Genomic DNA, 17431 nt, shown 5'->3' with positions numbered 1-17431 from the left:
TAGATCTTTCAAGCGCTCTTTCCATGGTTGCGTATTTAGTTCGATGGTGATAGCAAGCTCTAGTTGACACAAAGAAATCACTGCGTGAGTCATAGTAATAAATTATACTTTGGCTACCGCTATCTTAATAAAATAAATTGCATATTGTCTTTTGTTCGGTACGGTGGGGGAGGGGGGAGGTACGCGTGTTCCTTTAAAGTCTGTTTGTATGGTTCAATTTATCTTGTTCATTTTAACTGATCAATGTAATGAATCTGGCCAATGATTGGGAAACAAAGAAACTCAGATTAAAACTGCTTGACCAGTCACTAAAAGTGATCAATATTCATTGACATTTACCCTTCATTTACTCCTAATGTGTTGCTTAAGGATGTACGATCGGAAAAATATTAGCGTACTGCGGCGATTTCCATGCAGAAATGTATCCATAGTAACCACGCGCGCATAGTGACGTTCCGAACGTTTTTGCGTTGTACAAAATGTCGTCTGCAGGTAAAGGAAAATTTCTATCTCGCGGAGAAAAATCGCGACGAGAAAATGTTCAGCGTGCCCTCAAAACACGCTGGAAGGTACGAGAATTCAGCGAAGAGATGAAAACAAATGCGACATGACTGTAGCCTGCAGCTGTACAGCGTAATTCAGAAGTGTGACGTCCGTCCGATTCGCTACACACGAGGTCGAGAAGGTAGTGGACAATGAGAAAGACGAGTATTATAGTCCCAATGATAGTGTCGCTAGTAGACCTACCGGAGAATGGAAGAATGGCCGTCGCATTGTCGATTTGAGTGTACTAGCCAAAAATCTTGACACTTGTGTCAGTTGTGGGCTTGCCTTACGATTGTCATCGTGTATTGGGGAAACGATTCATGGCCTCGGCTCCTGGCTCCACGTAGTGTGTGACAACTTAGCCTGCAGCGAAGTTAACCTAATCCCCACCGATAAGCGTCACTACAATAAGTTAATATATAGACTCTAAAAAGTAGAAGAACCTGTAGGTCTTTGCTTTGTTCTGTCATTTCCCTGTCATTAAAGTTTATTGGTAGGCTTGAATCATGACCAGGCCTGGACAAGGCCACTGCAGGTCAGCAGCATTTGAAGAGCGCCCTCGCGGGACGAATCCTGGAGAGCATGGTTTATCGCCAGAACTGTAAATCCTAGTTACATTTTGCAAAATTGTGAAAAATCGAGCTAGGTGACCTACTAAACAAAAATGTGATTTTGAAAAATTCACAAAAAGTGCTATTATTTGGCAAAGTTTGAGAAAATTGACATTAGTAGAAACTATCAATAATTGATAAATTACCCTCTCCCTTTCTTAAAATTTTGGGCATATTTGTTGCAATTTTGGTTAAAAAATAAATATCGTGACTTTTAGCTAAATTTTAATGTAAGTAAAATCTTCAAAGTAGCTTAAGTTTATAATTTGTTTGTTCTTTTACAGTGTAAACGTGAAAAATGCAATCATGATATAAATATGAAAATGATGACCTGTTTTATTACCTCGCGTGCGCATGCGCGCAGCGAGGTTATGGTTTAGGCGTTTCTGTGTGTGTGTCTGTCTGTCTGTTAGCACGATATCTCAAAAACGGCTTGGCACATTTCGCACACAATTTGTTCTTCAAATTTGCAAGAACTGATTAGTTTTTGGTGGTTGTGCTTTGCGAATTTATCAAGTTATGAGTAAAAGAAAATTTGTGGCCTGTATAAGTCTATGGGGAGGCTAGATGAGTATGTTTGAGGGCGCTATACTAAAACATTTTACACAAAGTGATTTCTGAATTCAGTCACTCGGCCGCGCAGATCGCTAATCTTGAGTTTTGACTGTTGATGTCGTCGTGTCGACGTTTGACTTTAAGAATCGTGTGGGTCACTCTGGACATAGCGAACCAAAAGCTAGATTATCGGTTGATCAATGCATTTTTCTCTGAGAATGAGATGTAGAGTGACACTTTTCAATCTTGTGTGTGTGTCAGCGAATTTATATTCCGGCATGGTTCCGCTGAGATCAGCATAATATTATGGCGACGTATTGACAGTCTGTGTCTTTTAAGTTGCTTTTCAAGATTGTATTAGCTACAGAACCAACAATGACAAATTTTCCATGAGATTTCCATGTTGGCATTGATGTTAAATCAGCAGCAGTAGGCTAGCTCCTGCGTACAATAGGTCTGCGTTTCCCGGCGGTACGGTGGTAGGCCGACGGCTTGTACCACACTGTCCACAGGACACCACGTGGTAGAGGCCGTGTGCACAACCTGTACGCAGAGCTTCGAATACACTAGACAGAGTTCGTGTTTCCGTAAATTAGGCATTGAACTTGACAATATAGGCAATAACCAGAATCATCGACCATCGCCTGACAAGTGCACCATAGTCAGCTGTACATGAGTTGCGTGGCGTGGTGAGCAGGTTCCCATGGGTATTTATTTTTGAAACGCGTACTTCAAAGTCACGAACTCATTTTGCTGCTACACGGCGCGGCACAGATGATTTTGAGAAATTCGGGAACAAATTTTGTCATCTATTGACACATTTTCCTTCTTCATAAAAGCCAATACCCCAAGAAGTACTTTACAAAATGTGCACGCGAGGCCATTCAGTTCATATCTGGTGACTTTTAGTGATTTTGTGAAAAACCGTGAATTTTTAATGTCATTTTTGAAAAAACAAGCGCGGTGACCCCATCTTTTTTCCCCAGTTTTGGACTACTCTCATATGTAGGTATTCAAAACACCCCATGTGAAAAAATTGACATTACTTTTACTTTTTCCTATCGTACATCCTTAAATGTTGCCAGGGATATTGCATCATTTTGAATCGAAAATGATTTGAGGTGAACATAAATATAGAAATAACGGGCGACGCGCTGACCATTAACGTTTATTTATGGGCAAGGGCAAGAGGAAAGCCAAAATTAAGGGGCGAGGCTTGTCGAGCCCGTTAATTTGGCTTTCCTCGAGCCCGCGCCCATAAATAAACGTTAATGGTCAGTGCGGAGTCTGTTATTTCCATTATATTATCAACGAACCGTCAAAATTTGCGAAACTTTTCGGAGCGATTGACAACTGGGCCCCAGAACTCATCAATACTGCTGTGCTACAACTGTGCTACAGCTATGACAATGCATAAACAAAGAAGGTATATGGTTTTTGCATATTGACGTCGTTATTAATTGATTACCAAATATAAAAAGATCTTTACTCGTGATTTTTTTAACTTCAATTACCTTCACTTGGTTCCTTCTCTTCTGTAAACAAAGCAGCAAATCTGGCATAGCTCTCATCAACCTCTTTACACTCTAAGTATGCGTTTTGAGTTCATTCGCCCATTTCAGTGCGGTACCAGTATTTTTTATTGTTGTCATCACTTTGTCGTGCCACCCTTGTTTATTGCTTACTAGGAATTCATTTTGGTACGATTCTAGGCATTTGATGATGAAGGCTCCTAACTGAGAGTCTCTGTCAGCGTACGTTGGTAATCCAGCTGCAATGGCTTCTAAACCGTGAAAGGCGAAGTCGGAATGACGTGAACCAATGACACAGAGGTGAGATTGTCTAAGATGAGTTAACAGTTGACGGATGGTAGTTGTCGGCTTAACTTTAGCTAATTCAAAGTCACAGAGAGTTAACTCTTTCAGATCCTTTTCCGTTTTATCAATGGACTCTGTTGGAACGTCCAGGATATTCCATTTAATGGAATGACCATATACTTCTTTTTGGGCTGTAGCAACCTTGCCAAGCGAGGATGCAATATTGCTGTAGTCACTTATTATATCATCATGGCAGTCTAGCTTTCCATACGACAATATGACATGCTGTGAAATATTTCTCTGAAGTTCTATAGTTTGTTTCCGGAAACACTCTCCAACTTTTGGCAGGAGTTCAATGTGAGAGATTGCCCTGTCAGTGATTGCCCTATATGCATTCTCAAAGTAATCGTACATGCTTGGACCAATGGATATCATTGCATCAGACTTCCTGGCAATGTCAAGCATGTCTCTTTCCAGTTTATGCTGTGCTTCCCTTGTCATAGTGGCATGGTAATCAGGATGAATTGCATTTATCTGGTACAGCTTGGCTTGGGGAAATAGACTCTTGCGGACGTTAGCAGCAGCCTTAGCTGTCATTGGAGCATAACCAATCACATATTGAATGTTCGGTAGCTCTTTAGTTGAGGATAACGACTTTCTGGGTAAGAGAGCCAACGGATATTTACAGGATCATCGTCAGGATCAAGGTATTCTGCTCTTCTAGCATTGATCAAGGTAATAAAAGCTTTTTCTGCATCTTCCCTCTGAGTTTCACTTATGGAGACATCAAGTATGGTGGCATAGAACTTATAGCCTTTGCCCTTTTTTCTGGCTAAAATTTTCATGAGATTTCTGTGAAATTCTACAAAACCATATCTTTCGATGTTCCATTCATCACAAATGACCAGTACTCCTAGTACATCTGCCTGAAAAGGGGAAACGACACCTTTGAAATAGCAGAAACCAATAAAAACTGGGGTTAAAATTTGGGCGAAGTACTTATGTTTTATTTCTCTTTCACTCATTTGGAAACGGATTTGGCGCCTTCAAAATAGGCGGAAGTGATATAAACGATCAAAGAATGACCGTTTGCTATCGGGTCAAAGTTCACGACCAACAGTAAGTTAACATGACATGACGCCACACGTCAAGTATTCAAAGAGAACATGAAAGTAATGAAATCGCAATGGCATGAGCTAGAAAAACAACTGCATTGCCTAGTTCAAAAGTCCGTTCAACGGATTACAGTATTAAAATTGAGCGATAGCGGAATAGTTTTAACTTTAAAGAACCGTCATCAGTCCATACACCGATTTGTTAGAATGAAAGTAGCTACAGGAATAAAAGCATACATGAGTGTTATCAGTGTAATTTCTGGATGCTTGATGATCACACGCCATTCAGCCAGAGACTCTTAAAGCGCCAAGTGGTAATGCGTACGTGGTTTCCTACCGATACCGGTCACCAAGAGTCTTAGTTAGGGAGCATTCGTTTGTACGGGGAGGAGCTGTTGGTAAAAATCAGGGGGCTGATTCTTATAAAAACCGTTTTTGGGGTCAAATTTTACAATAAATGATTAAAGGCGGGTCGAATTCTACGAAGGTAATTGAGTTATGGCAACCAGCAACAGAACAGACCAAAAATACATAAAACAGAATACAAACACGGCTTTATTCTGTCTTAACAGGTAATAACAAGCATAGAAGAGTAAATTTGTTCACAATAATAAAATTTTCAAGTTGTTCGAGAGAAATGCGTCACGCTATGTTCAAGAAATATCTTCATAACAATTAGAATACTGGGGAAAATAGCACCACGTTTTGCAAACATTGTGTTATATGAAGTGCTTGTAAAGATTGTTGGACTTTTGTTCGGTGCTGTAAGTCACTGGTGACTGTTCATTCACCATTTGGAGGACAATGGTGTGCTATATACTGACTGTGTACCAGTATCAAATGAGATATTTGGACCATGCCTATGCTAATGTTTTTTGTCTCAAAGTATAACGTTAGGGGATTTATTATAAATGTGAAAAGGGCTTTACATGAACTACTATGAAATAATAGACTGCACACATTATTTTTCTTTTATTTTCTTCAGAGTAACTTATTTGGCAGTAAAAAATTGCAAGTGAGAGCATATGTGTACAAGAAAGTTGATTTTTGGAATTTCACCTCTTTACACGTTGCATAATTTTTCACATCGCATTGAGAAAATAAGGTTCTCTTCCAATCATCTTTCTGACATGGCGATTATCGGATTAATTTCAATCGCACTGTTTTGATGTCAAAAAAGTTTCAGAAACGACGATTTTCGGAAATTCTGACGGATCCATGCATTTCAAGTATGAAAGGATGCATTAATTGTTTACGGGGTGCGGAGGTCGGCAGAACATAGGCTAAAATGAAATGTAAAAAAGCGACCCCTCCAAATTAAGTTTCTAAAATGTGACCCCTAACATCAATTGTAAAATGTGACCGCCCCCAATTTTTGTCTAATTATATTGATTAAACCTTTGCATCCAAAAACCTGGGATGAAAATAGTAACACTTCAAAAGTATTTGCAGGAAAAAGAGTGACCACCCCCAATTTTCATGCGCAAAAAAAACAAAAATAAAACAGTGACCATACCCTACACAGTCCGTATCAATTCTATCTTAAATGACATATAATTTCTCATTTCACCTTTGAACTTGCAGACGATACTTTTTAACCTTTACATATAATTACTTGGTTGAAATTGCAATATCATGTTTGTTGTTCACATCTGCCTTTAAAACACCGAATTCTCATTAGACATTGATATCAATTGTCAAACATTTATAGAAGCACATATTTAATTATCTTTGTATTGTATTGTTAAAATATTATTCATAGTTTCTTATAGACTGCAATGTAAATTGAATTAAAATTTTGGTGAAATTCCAAAGTCAAAGTTCTTGCACACACCTGTATTTGTAACCATCCTACTCTAATCAAATATATTGGTATGGCACAATGGGCAGTTGATCTTCATATATAGTAGCTTAGGTCACTGAGTGTGCCTTTTCAATGATATGAATTGTATTTTTTAAGTAAGGCGATGATCAGAAAATAGTTTTCTTTTTGTTATTGTTGTCAAAAAACATTATCAACCGCTTATTTTGAATGTTAAGAAAGCCATCTCTCTCTCTCTCTCTCTCTCTCTCTCTCTCTCTCTCTCTCTCTCTCTCTCTCTCTCTCTCTCTCTCTCTCTCTCTCTCTCTCTCTCTCTCTCTCTCTCTCAGGTCATTACATTTAAAGAGAGACTACAGTAGAATTTACGAGAAAAATAGATGTAGCATTTTCGTCGGCCTCAATTATCTGCAGCTCAGCTTGTTTGTAATTAAAATTCCGGTATATCAATATGCTTCTTTCCAATCTGGGCAACAGGAAAGATATCAAAGGTCAACATGTGTTTGGTGATAATGATTTGTTTTCGTTAAAATGGAGGTGACGTATTAATCAGGTTATAATCTAGGTCTGTCTTTATGGCATGTGATAAAACATAGAATGGAATGGTTCCATAATCTTGTTTCTTTAATATGATTATCATTGGCTTGATCATTGCGTACCCTTCACGATACTTTGTCGTAGGTGTAGTTGACAGGAGATGGTAACGCAAGTATTATTATAACCTCGGTACTAAAAGAGAATTATTTTGATTGAATCTCTTTCAGTCTTACAGTTCTCTATGTGGTGCTTGTTTACTGACTATATTCCGTTAATCCTATTCGAAAGGTTATATGTCATTACACTCATAAATTATCCGAGTTTCCACCCGGTACCCTGTCGAAATGTCAACATCGTTTAAGATATGTGTTGCGGCTACAATTTGACCGAAAAAATCCTTAACATTTTAGCCAGTCGTCTCACTTCTTGCCTCGATCGTTTTGCTTCAAAAAATATGAGCAATGACCGAATCGAATTTATTATTTAAACTTTAGCAACACAGAGAGTGGCTTCTCCTTTCTAAGTAGGGACTGCATCCTTGTTCCACTCTTGATGATGTTATTATTGTTAAAGACTGAATTTCAGAAACAAGAAAAAATATTGAACCTTAAACAAAACACTAAACAACAGAGACAGCTTAACACTTGATCGGTACGCCATTTGATACCTGTCTACATGTTTTGATGCTGACGTCCGACTTCATGCCCTGGCCAACAATAGGCTCATTGCCATATTGCGCGAGTAATAGGGTTATCTATCTTACTGATAAGCTTAACCTCTTCGTATGCTACACTTTGGATAGATTTTAGAAAACTGTAGATTTGCCAATGTATTTTGGGGTTTGCTTGTGATGCATGTGGTCCAGCGACACAAACAAACCGATTGTCACTATTTCTTCTTGAATAGATGTTCCTGTACGTGCGTCGGTCTCAGGTTTGCCTATGCTGCCAATGTAATACACATGCATGTGTAAACACGTCTATCGCACATTCTATTTCTACAAACACTTCTGTCCTTGATATGAATTTTAATACTAATGCTAAATTAGGTCCGCACAGAGGATGTCGTCTTCTCAGACTAAATATTTCTCAGTGGAATATATAATAAAATAAGTGTATCAAACAGGTCCTGCTGTTAATGAGTGTTCCCCTTGAGTGTATAATTTACACTATGGTCTTGGTTTAGAAAATTTATGTCATGCTTTATCGGGTTTTACAGATCTTTAGTAACTTGCTCAGTATGCAACCGTCATAAGGGAGCGTTCAGTTATTATGGCCGGGGATGGGCCGGCAAAATCCAGGGGGGTCACCTCAAATTTGAAAACTGCAAAGGGGGTCATGTATTTTTCAAACAGCTCAGGGGGGGGGTCACTTAATTTCCATAAGTATCCGTCCCGTCAAAAAGCAGTTTCAGTGTTCAGAAATATTCTGGGAGATAAAAATGATTCGTTGCATGATTTCATTCTCTGAAGTCATTTAAATCTGAACAAAAGTATAATTATCTGTCACATGAACATCTTGACTTGACAACTCTGAGGCTTGTCTTATTGTAAATCAAGCTCACTGCACTGAGGGCAATGAACAATTCCTATTACTTACATATTAGAGATATAGCAAGTTTTGTCAGGGAAATTATTTAACAGTTACCTGTACTGAGACTACTAGTACCATGAAAAGTTAAATAATACTTTTAGGTGAAATTCCAATATCATAATTGTTGTCCACATCTGAATTTTTAAATACCCTATTTGAATCAAGTACATTTGTATCAATTATCAAACACCTATAAAAGCACAAATTAATTTAGTTTAGCATTGTAAAAAAATTATTTTTAGTTTTCTCATAGACTCCAGTGTATAGTGAATCAGCATTTCGGTGAAATTCCAAAATCTAATTTCTTGCACACATATCAACCTTTAACCATCCTAGGCTAACTAAGTACTTTAAAATGAATTATCAAATGTCTATAAATACACAGATTTTGATATTTTGTATCGGAAAAAAATTATTCATATTTTCCTCATAGACTCCCATGTACAGTGAATCTACATTTTGGTATAATTCCAAATCCAATTTCTGGCGAACACATCCATTTGTTACCACCCTAATCTAATCAAGTACATTGATATCAATAATCGAGAGTACATAAATACATGGGTTTACCTATTTTTGTATTGGAAAACAATTATTCATACTTTCCTCATAGACTCCCATGTATAGTGGATGAACATTTTCAGTGAAATTCCATAATCAGATTTCTTGTACACATAATATGCACCTTTAACCATCATATTCTAATCAAGTACAATTATGTTAATTATTGAACGTCTGTATATGCACAAGTATACCAAGTTTTTCATTGGAAAAACAATTATTCACAATTTTATTATTGACTCCCATGTATAGTGGATGAACATTTTTGGTGAAATTCTAAGGTCAAACTTTTTGTCCACATGCCAGTTGTAACAACCCTATTTCATTTAAGTACATTTATGTAAATTATCAAGTATCTATAAATGCATAGATATAGTTTTGCATTGAGAAAGTATTACATAGATTCCTCATACATGTATGAGAAAATATATGTATACCATGTGAATCAACATTATCAACAGCTGATTTTTAATTAAATCCACATATCAAAATATGTACCCACACGCTTGCGCAAAAATATTGCGATCAACCAGTATTTCTGTCCAACCCCTTTGAGGGGTAATTTCAAAATTATAGCAAGTCAGAATTGGAAATCTGAGCATTTACACCTTTTGCGTTTGTAAGGAAGGTCATTGAAAAAATCTAAGCTCTTTTTTTGGGGGGATTCTATCGCTCCATACCCCTGAGGTATTTGTGTGTGCAGCTAATTTACTCAAGCAATGTGGGGGGGGGGGGGGTCATGAAATTTCTGTCATCTTGAAAGGGGTGGTCATCAACTTTTTGGTACAATGGGTAGGGGGTTCACTTATTTTGACTGATGCGCAGGAAGAATTTGCCGGCCCACCCCCGGCCTAATAACTGAACGCTTCCTAAATACTAACTCCTCAGACACTGACACTATCGTTCGTAACGCTAACTCGTATAATGACCATTTTAATATGGTTATTTATCTCATGCTTCAGTCACCTGTAGACAACAATGTGTGGTTTTTGGTCTTATGCCTGACTTTGTGATAAATGAGGGATTCAGTATGATGTGAATAAGATTATGAGGTGTTTCGTTCTTTTGTTTTCCTTTGAAATTGCAATCGTTATATAAATAAGTTGTTAGATTTTTGGTCCGCACCGGGCTTTGACCACTTCTTTTAAGTAGGAGAGAACTGTGCGTACAAATAAAAATGGCGTCCTGCTGTTATCTCAAACACATCTAGAACATTGACAGGCCACTGCCAGCACCATAAAAATTCAGTGCTCACCTTCTCTTCGACTCTTACAGGTAGCATGCTTGAACTTTAGTTATACGATACACGGAGAGATTCGATTTAACAGTGTCAATATTGAAGCTGAAGGAAATAATTGGTCAGTCTGTGAACGGCAGATAGTCTCAGGCCAAGTTAATTAATATGTGCCAACAAAATGGCGTCCAATTATCATAAACACAGCTAGAACCTCGACAGGCCCTACAATAACTATAAAACGGATATACCCTACCTTTCGTCGGGGCTTTCAGACTGCATTATTAAACGTCTATGGTGTCCAGGTTGGAGGTAGAAAATAGTTTTGACATGGATTGTACTAAAGATGGAAGTGTGTTCAGTCCAGTACCTCTAGGCTGTAGTAACTACGCACGGTGAAAATTTCGCGTTGATGTCGCTGAACCAAGTGGTACAATAAAAAGGGTAAAGTCCAAATAGGCTCGGTTGTGAGGTCATCTGGTCCAGATATGTTATTTTATGTTCCAGTTATATAACGGTGACATCAAAACAGGAAATGAATACGGAAACTAATTTATTAAGTAAATGGTTACCTGACAATTTTACTGTATTAATAGGGTAACTTAATCAAAAGGTTGAACAATTTGACAACGATTTGGTCGTAATGATTGCATAAAACGAATTTCAAACCGTGATATTATTACACGACTTGATAAATTTAGATAGCGAAATAAGACTCGCTAAATTCGGGTTAGAAATTATTATATTGCCTTTGACTCGAGAGAAAATACTTGATGTTTAATGCACAGGTTTTATTTTGACTCGCTATTCATATAACGCAATTAACCCTAAATGTGCTACGACTTTATTACCTCTGCGAGAGTTGCTTTGTGTTTCCTGTGATAAGATTTAAAAAGCCTAATAACCTTAAAAAGTTACCTTCAACGGGAAGTAGCTCTCAATGCTATCCAACTTTAACCAATATTGAAAAAGGAAAATAGCTTTTACATGCAATGGTCGGAGTTCTTTTTCCATGGGAAGTGTCATGTACGACCGTTGTATCTTGTAAAGTGCCTTCAAAAGTTAAGAGAATTATCGTTAAAAAAGGAAGGAAATCAGAGAATACATTGATTTAAACAAATAATAGCCTGTCTACTGACAGACGTAGAGGTAAAGTCCCTGGCCAGTTTATCCTGAAACTATTCACACAGAGTACAGGGACATTCTGTTTGTATTAATAAAGTGAAAAGTAGTATGCCGTTACAGTCCTTGATCTGCTTTGATGTACTTATAGAAACGACACAAAGGCGAACTAATTAATGTACAGACGTAACACTGTGACAGTTAAAGTGGTTGCAAAGGAGCTGGAGAAAGGAGAAACTATTATTTTGCCGTGCAACTGGTGAAGATGATAATAATGATGAGATAACCTCGCCCGGTTCATTTTCTTGACAGTATGAGGACATTTTAAAATTTGAATATAATTCTCTGCCTGAAGTAGTAACGATGGTCATGTCATAAAGCCTAGAAAACATAGAGCATTATATTTGAGCAAATTAAAGAATAAGATGGTCACGTTTCATAACCAAGTCTTTCCACATTGCCACAGACCATCTCAACCTGTATCCCAATAATGCTTCTTTCCTATGGTATATGTTCAAATTACAATTGAACCAGCTGGCAAATAAATCAGCGACAATTGTGTTTGCTGTCATGCCGCTCTAATTATTTCGTGAGTGAGTGACTCTATGTTACTTACAGACCAATCATAGCAAAGTTGTAATTTTGTAGCAATTTTCTCACATTGTTTTGGGACAATTTCCCTCGGGTCGATATCGTTTTAGTGAATTCAGTTTTGGGAAATTCAGAGTAACAGTGTTTTGTGTGCCATCACTAAGTTTGTATGCAATAAAACCTCAAGTGTTTTATATTACTTCTACTGCTAGTGCCCGAGGCACGTTAGGACGATTGATGAGTACACGAGATTTGCAAAAAATGAAATATACCGTTCTTTTTGATCCAAGGCAATTGAGAATACCGACGAAACTGACCTCGACTCTGTGGTGGAAGAGTCGGACACTTACAAACTAGAAACGATTGCAATGTGTTTGTTACTGCATAATGGCAACTTAAACTGTAGCCTCAAGAATTCGAAAATGAGAAATAAGAGAAAATTATAATAAAATTCTTCGAATTGTCATCTTTAACGCTACGAAGTTGAAGAAATAATATCCTTAATGTTACCAAGGTCAGGCAGGTCGGCAACTTGGCCTACATGTAAGTAAATTTACATATCACAGAGAAGTAAACTTGCTCGATAAAATTGTTAAATGACATTTTCTACTTGTTTTGGCTTGGTTCATAGATGAAGATACTGGAGGAGGATATCCACTTCTTTACCACTTTGTGCAGAGAGGGTCGACTCTTATCAGTGCTGGAAATGGGCCAAAAATTAGTACGAGCCAAGAGGTCATCTGACCTTTTTGAAAAAAAGCTCTCTTAAGTGTGATTTGGTTATGACCATTTAAGGAATATTTTGCTTCAAAGTATCCTATTTTGAGTTCATTTGAAAACATTTGTTTTGATGGAAATGTTACAGTGACCAGCAAGATAAATCAGAACTAAATTTTGACTATGATAGTGATGACAGTAAGCTTAAGCTAAACCTTGAAAATAATTTGCGAGCAAACACGTAAAACAAGAAATAAAATTTATGACAAAAATTTCATGTTGACACGACTTTCACATTTAGTCAATTGGCTACCCAATCAAAATACTCATTCACTTTCTTTGCGAAACATATCTTTATATCATAGATGTTACAAAAAATACACGTGTTGTATGCGAAAAACATGAAAAATGCAAATCGGTCTGAAACGCTTTTAAAAGATCTCGTCTTGCAGAGATGAAAGATGTATTATTATTCGTGTTCACGACAACAAATTTCGATATAGATGTGGGCTTTTATCCTTTTCTGTAACCTCTGTTTTCATTCTTAATTCAGCCTGAAAGACCAGAACATAACAAATAATCATCACAAACGGAAATTTAGATCATATCCGTTTACATGGCTACCCAAATTCCATTCTCACAATTTCTCCAACAGTTGTTCATGACAGTAACTTGAACTGGTTTGTACTAGTTTCGATAAAACATTATGCTAGCTTTATACGGTGTTAGACTTTTTCTTTTTTTGTATTCAATGCAATTTTCCAAGGACAGTAGTAATAAATGAGTGTTCTATTTCCGTTTGATTTTTTTATTTTGCATAAAAAACAAAGAGCACACTCTTTCTAAACACCAGAATAGAAGGAGAGTATATCGGCTCAGCACACAGAATATATATGTTACTATTTTCACCAATATTGCGTGTGTTTTATTCTTACAGGTGCATACTCACAACTACATCTTAGCGTAACTATCTAAAGTCATTTCAAGAGCCCAGACTGACACAAGGAAACATAATCAGACTTGCAAACTTTGGTGGCAATTTCCAGAACAATGCCCTAAGGATGCACTAAGGTTTATGGGATGCATATTCTTACTTTCAAAAGGAAATGACGGTACAAAATTACGATTACGATTTGAGTCGGCTTATATAAAAAATGATCAATTGCCGCGTTTGTCACGAATGCATATTCCCCTCAGCCAAATGAACAAATTTAATTTGTTGTTTTGTAGCTACCAATTGTAGACTTTAAACTTTGCTGAGGAGAAAACCTTGGCAATCATGCTAAGAGAGAGAATTAATATCCACGCTGTTGTCGCACCCTTCAATAATATTTACTTTGTGTCCTAAAACACATATTCTTAGCCGTAAAAGCATGCAAAAGAGAAACAAGTTAATTTGTCAAACCTCTCTCTCCTCTCTCTCTCTCCTCTCTCTCTCTCTCTCTCTCTCTCTCTCTCTCTCTCTCTCTCTTCTCTCTCGCTCTCTCATATCTCTAAGTCAAGGAGCAATGGATGTGTTCACTCATTTACAGTCACTGTTTATTTTGCACAGCGTTCTTTGCCTCTTCTCTTGTACCTAGTGATTCAAATAGGTTGACAAGATAATATCATATAATTTTGATTAAACGAGCGTCCAGTATGAATACAATTGACTTAGGATTTCATTTTTGCATCTCTTTATGATAGGAAAGCTCGGAAAGATTTGAGTTATAGTGAAGCTGAAGGACTGGGGTTAAATCAAGAAATAAATCTGGAGACGGAGCTAGTTTGAGATAGTTGTATTTACAAAAACTCATGGCACATGTGGTTGCAAACCCTGCACTTTGGCCTTTAACCCTTCCAAGGTGATGTTACCCGACATTTTGACTGTTTTGTTTGTTTTATGTTAGCCGTCAGAAACGCGATGATTTACGATGTTTTTACTGTAACCCTACGGTACACACTGTACCGTTGATATGGACTGTTACGGTCCATGATATTTCCATTTAGGTGTCCTATGTTCAAATTTGTACTTTTGTCAGCTTTTCGATCGGTGCAGTCTTTGAATATGTTTAGCACGCATTTTATCAACCTTTTATGGAGCCATTTTACACCCTCAGCTTAAGAGTCTTAGTTGAAAATTTATATCCAGTCCCTTAATAATAACCTCCATGCAAAATTGTAAAAACACATATCACACGCCACCACTTCATGCATTGAGAAGGCGCGGTTGAAGTCGTAATGGTGATTTTCAGTGTACATAATTCAAAAAAATAAACGAGTAAAAATGCATTATTTTTTGTTTCTAGCTTAAATGCTGAATGTGAATCGTGAATCGTGAAATATGAATCGTGGCACGTGGCACTTGAATTAGGTTTACCCAGAAACGGTTGGCAATTTTATTTGTCGAATGTTTGTCCGCGTACCGTATAGATCAGCTTCACGTCAGTTTATAGTAACATTTTCAGCGACCTAAGGGCAGAACCATTTAATTGCGGGGAGCAGTGGAAGAAAGAGTATGCCAGCAAAGGTTTTTCCCGTCGCAACATTTTTTTGTATGTCCAGTGTCAAATAATTTGTACTTGTAAACAACTTGGTGTCCTATGTAAGAAGCAATCGATATAAAACTTTTTACAATTCATGCTTCTATTTATATTTTATGTATAAGATACAACTCTTCAAAATCCATTCTGTTCTGATCGGTATTGGAAATGCTGTACTCCTGATCCCTCAAGTTCATGTCATTCAGGCCGTCATAATAGTACCAGAAGCTGGAAGAAAACATCTTGCATGGGTAATGTGATGAATTCCAATAATTTACACCATGTAGTACATACTACTGCCATAACGTTCCCAGTAGATTTGCGGTGACTGTAGTCTAGAAGTAGAACGGTGATAGTGCAATAGAAGTGAAGCGATGGTGCAGCTGTTAAACTCATTACTTGTATAGCTGATTTTATGATGTAATTACAGTCAACTCCCTTCTGAGAGTTTTCAGGAAAGGAATATCAGAAACAGAACTTGTATTCATTATAATCTTGTGTTCTCATTGCAGGGAATGACTGCTTGTTTTATCGAAACATTAACACTGAAATCTATTTTTGATAACAACATATCGCTTTCAAAACGAGTTGATTGAAGCCTGTCATGTGTTTTGAAATTCTCACTATTAACACAGCAAGTCATTGCAAATGGGCCAACAAATACGTTTTCCAGGGTCTGTCGTTGCAACGAAAATACTTTCTACATTGATTCAGACTTTATGTGATGAGTGCTGGAAAGACACATAGGACTCAATGACAAATATTAAAGTATTTGCGCCGCTATATTCGTGAATCAGAATTCTCAATTTTCTGATTTCAGCACCTTTTCTTTATTTCTGTCAATGGAACGAGTTTTTCTCCTTCACCTGCACACAATTATTTGCCCAAACCCCCCACTCCCGTACTAATCGAATTGTTCTCCCCTACCTGCACATGCCGCTAAAATTGACCGTTCAGCTTAATTTTTAATACATTTGGCAATTAAAGTATATCACGGAAAAAATTTAATTGTTTCTTTATCTTTTATGGAGCCATCGTATAACCTCATTATAGCGATTTAGAGTTGGGGTTTGACAGGAGAGGGTTATGTTTATCTTGTTTGCATGACCCAAGGGAATTAGTTTGATTTAAGGTTTGGATATCAAACAATTTACAATGGAGTCGAGTGTCAGTTTACAGAAGTGAAAACTGTTCAAATTTTTAGTGTCTTGACAGTCATTAATAATCCTACTTCAGAACGTCGCCGCAATTCCATGTACGCTTCACATAACGTTATGCATGTCGATGGCGGTATCAACAGCCATGTATCACATCAATCAATCAACCAAAAATGCAATCTCTAAAGCACCGGTACCTTATGTATCCATAGTTCAGAGGCGCTGAACAATGATGAAGCAAATGCTTCAGAAATAGAGGTCAATCAATCAACCAATCAATTAATTTCTAAAACTCCGGTGCGATATGAGACTTTGAAGAATTCTATTAACTTTACGGTTATTTTTATGACACTTCTGCTCGAGTGGCCTATATGCTGTAACTCACACATTGCAATCGTTTACAACAAAAATGGCGGCAATTTTGATACTATACCATAGGAAGGATGCAGTATTGAAATACACGTTGAGTTGCTCTGTGGAAAGGAGGAAATATGTGGCTTATTGCTATGTGGTTGTAAATCCAGGCGATTGTACCAGACAAGGTCGGCTGTTTTATTTCTCGAATGTTTGCCTACGTACCATAGTATCAGCAACACGCTGATTTATAGTGTGGTACACACCACTGATATGGACTGTTTCGCTCCCTGATATTTCCATTTAAGTGTCCTATATTCAAATCGTAATCAGCTTGTGAAAAGGTGCAGTCTTTGAATGCGTTTAGCAATTAAATCATTGACGGAAAAAATTACCTGTTTCTGTATCTTTTATGTAGCGATCGTATATCTCCTGATACAGATTTCGAGTGGTAGTTGAAAGGAGAAGTTTACTTATTTTTACATTTGGGGAAATAAAGTTTGTCCTTTTTGCCTAGATTTTACAAGACTCAAGTGCCTGTAAAACTCTAACATTCCGTGGTAGTTACAGTCATTAGTTAT

The sequence above is a fragment of the Ptychodera flava genome (genome assembly GCF_041260155.1).
Source record: "Ptychodera flava strain L36383 chromosome 3 unlocalized genomic scaffold, AS_Pfla_20210202 Scaffold_25__1_contigs__length_14229661_pilon, whole genome shotgun sequence".
NCBI lineage: Eukaryota > Metazoa > Hemichordata > Enteropneusta > Ptychoderidae > Ptychodera > Ptychodera flava.
Note: the sequence above shows the minus strand (reverse complement) of the source record.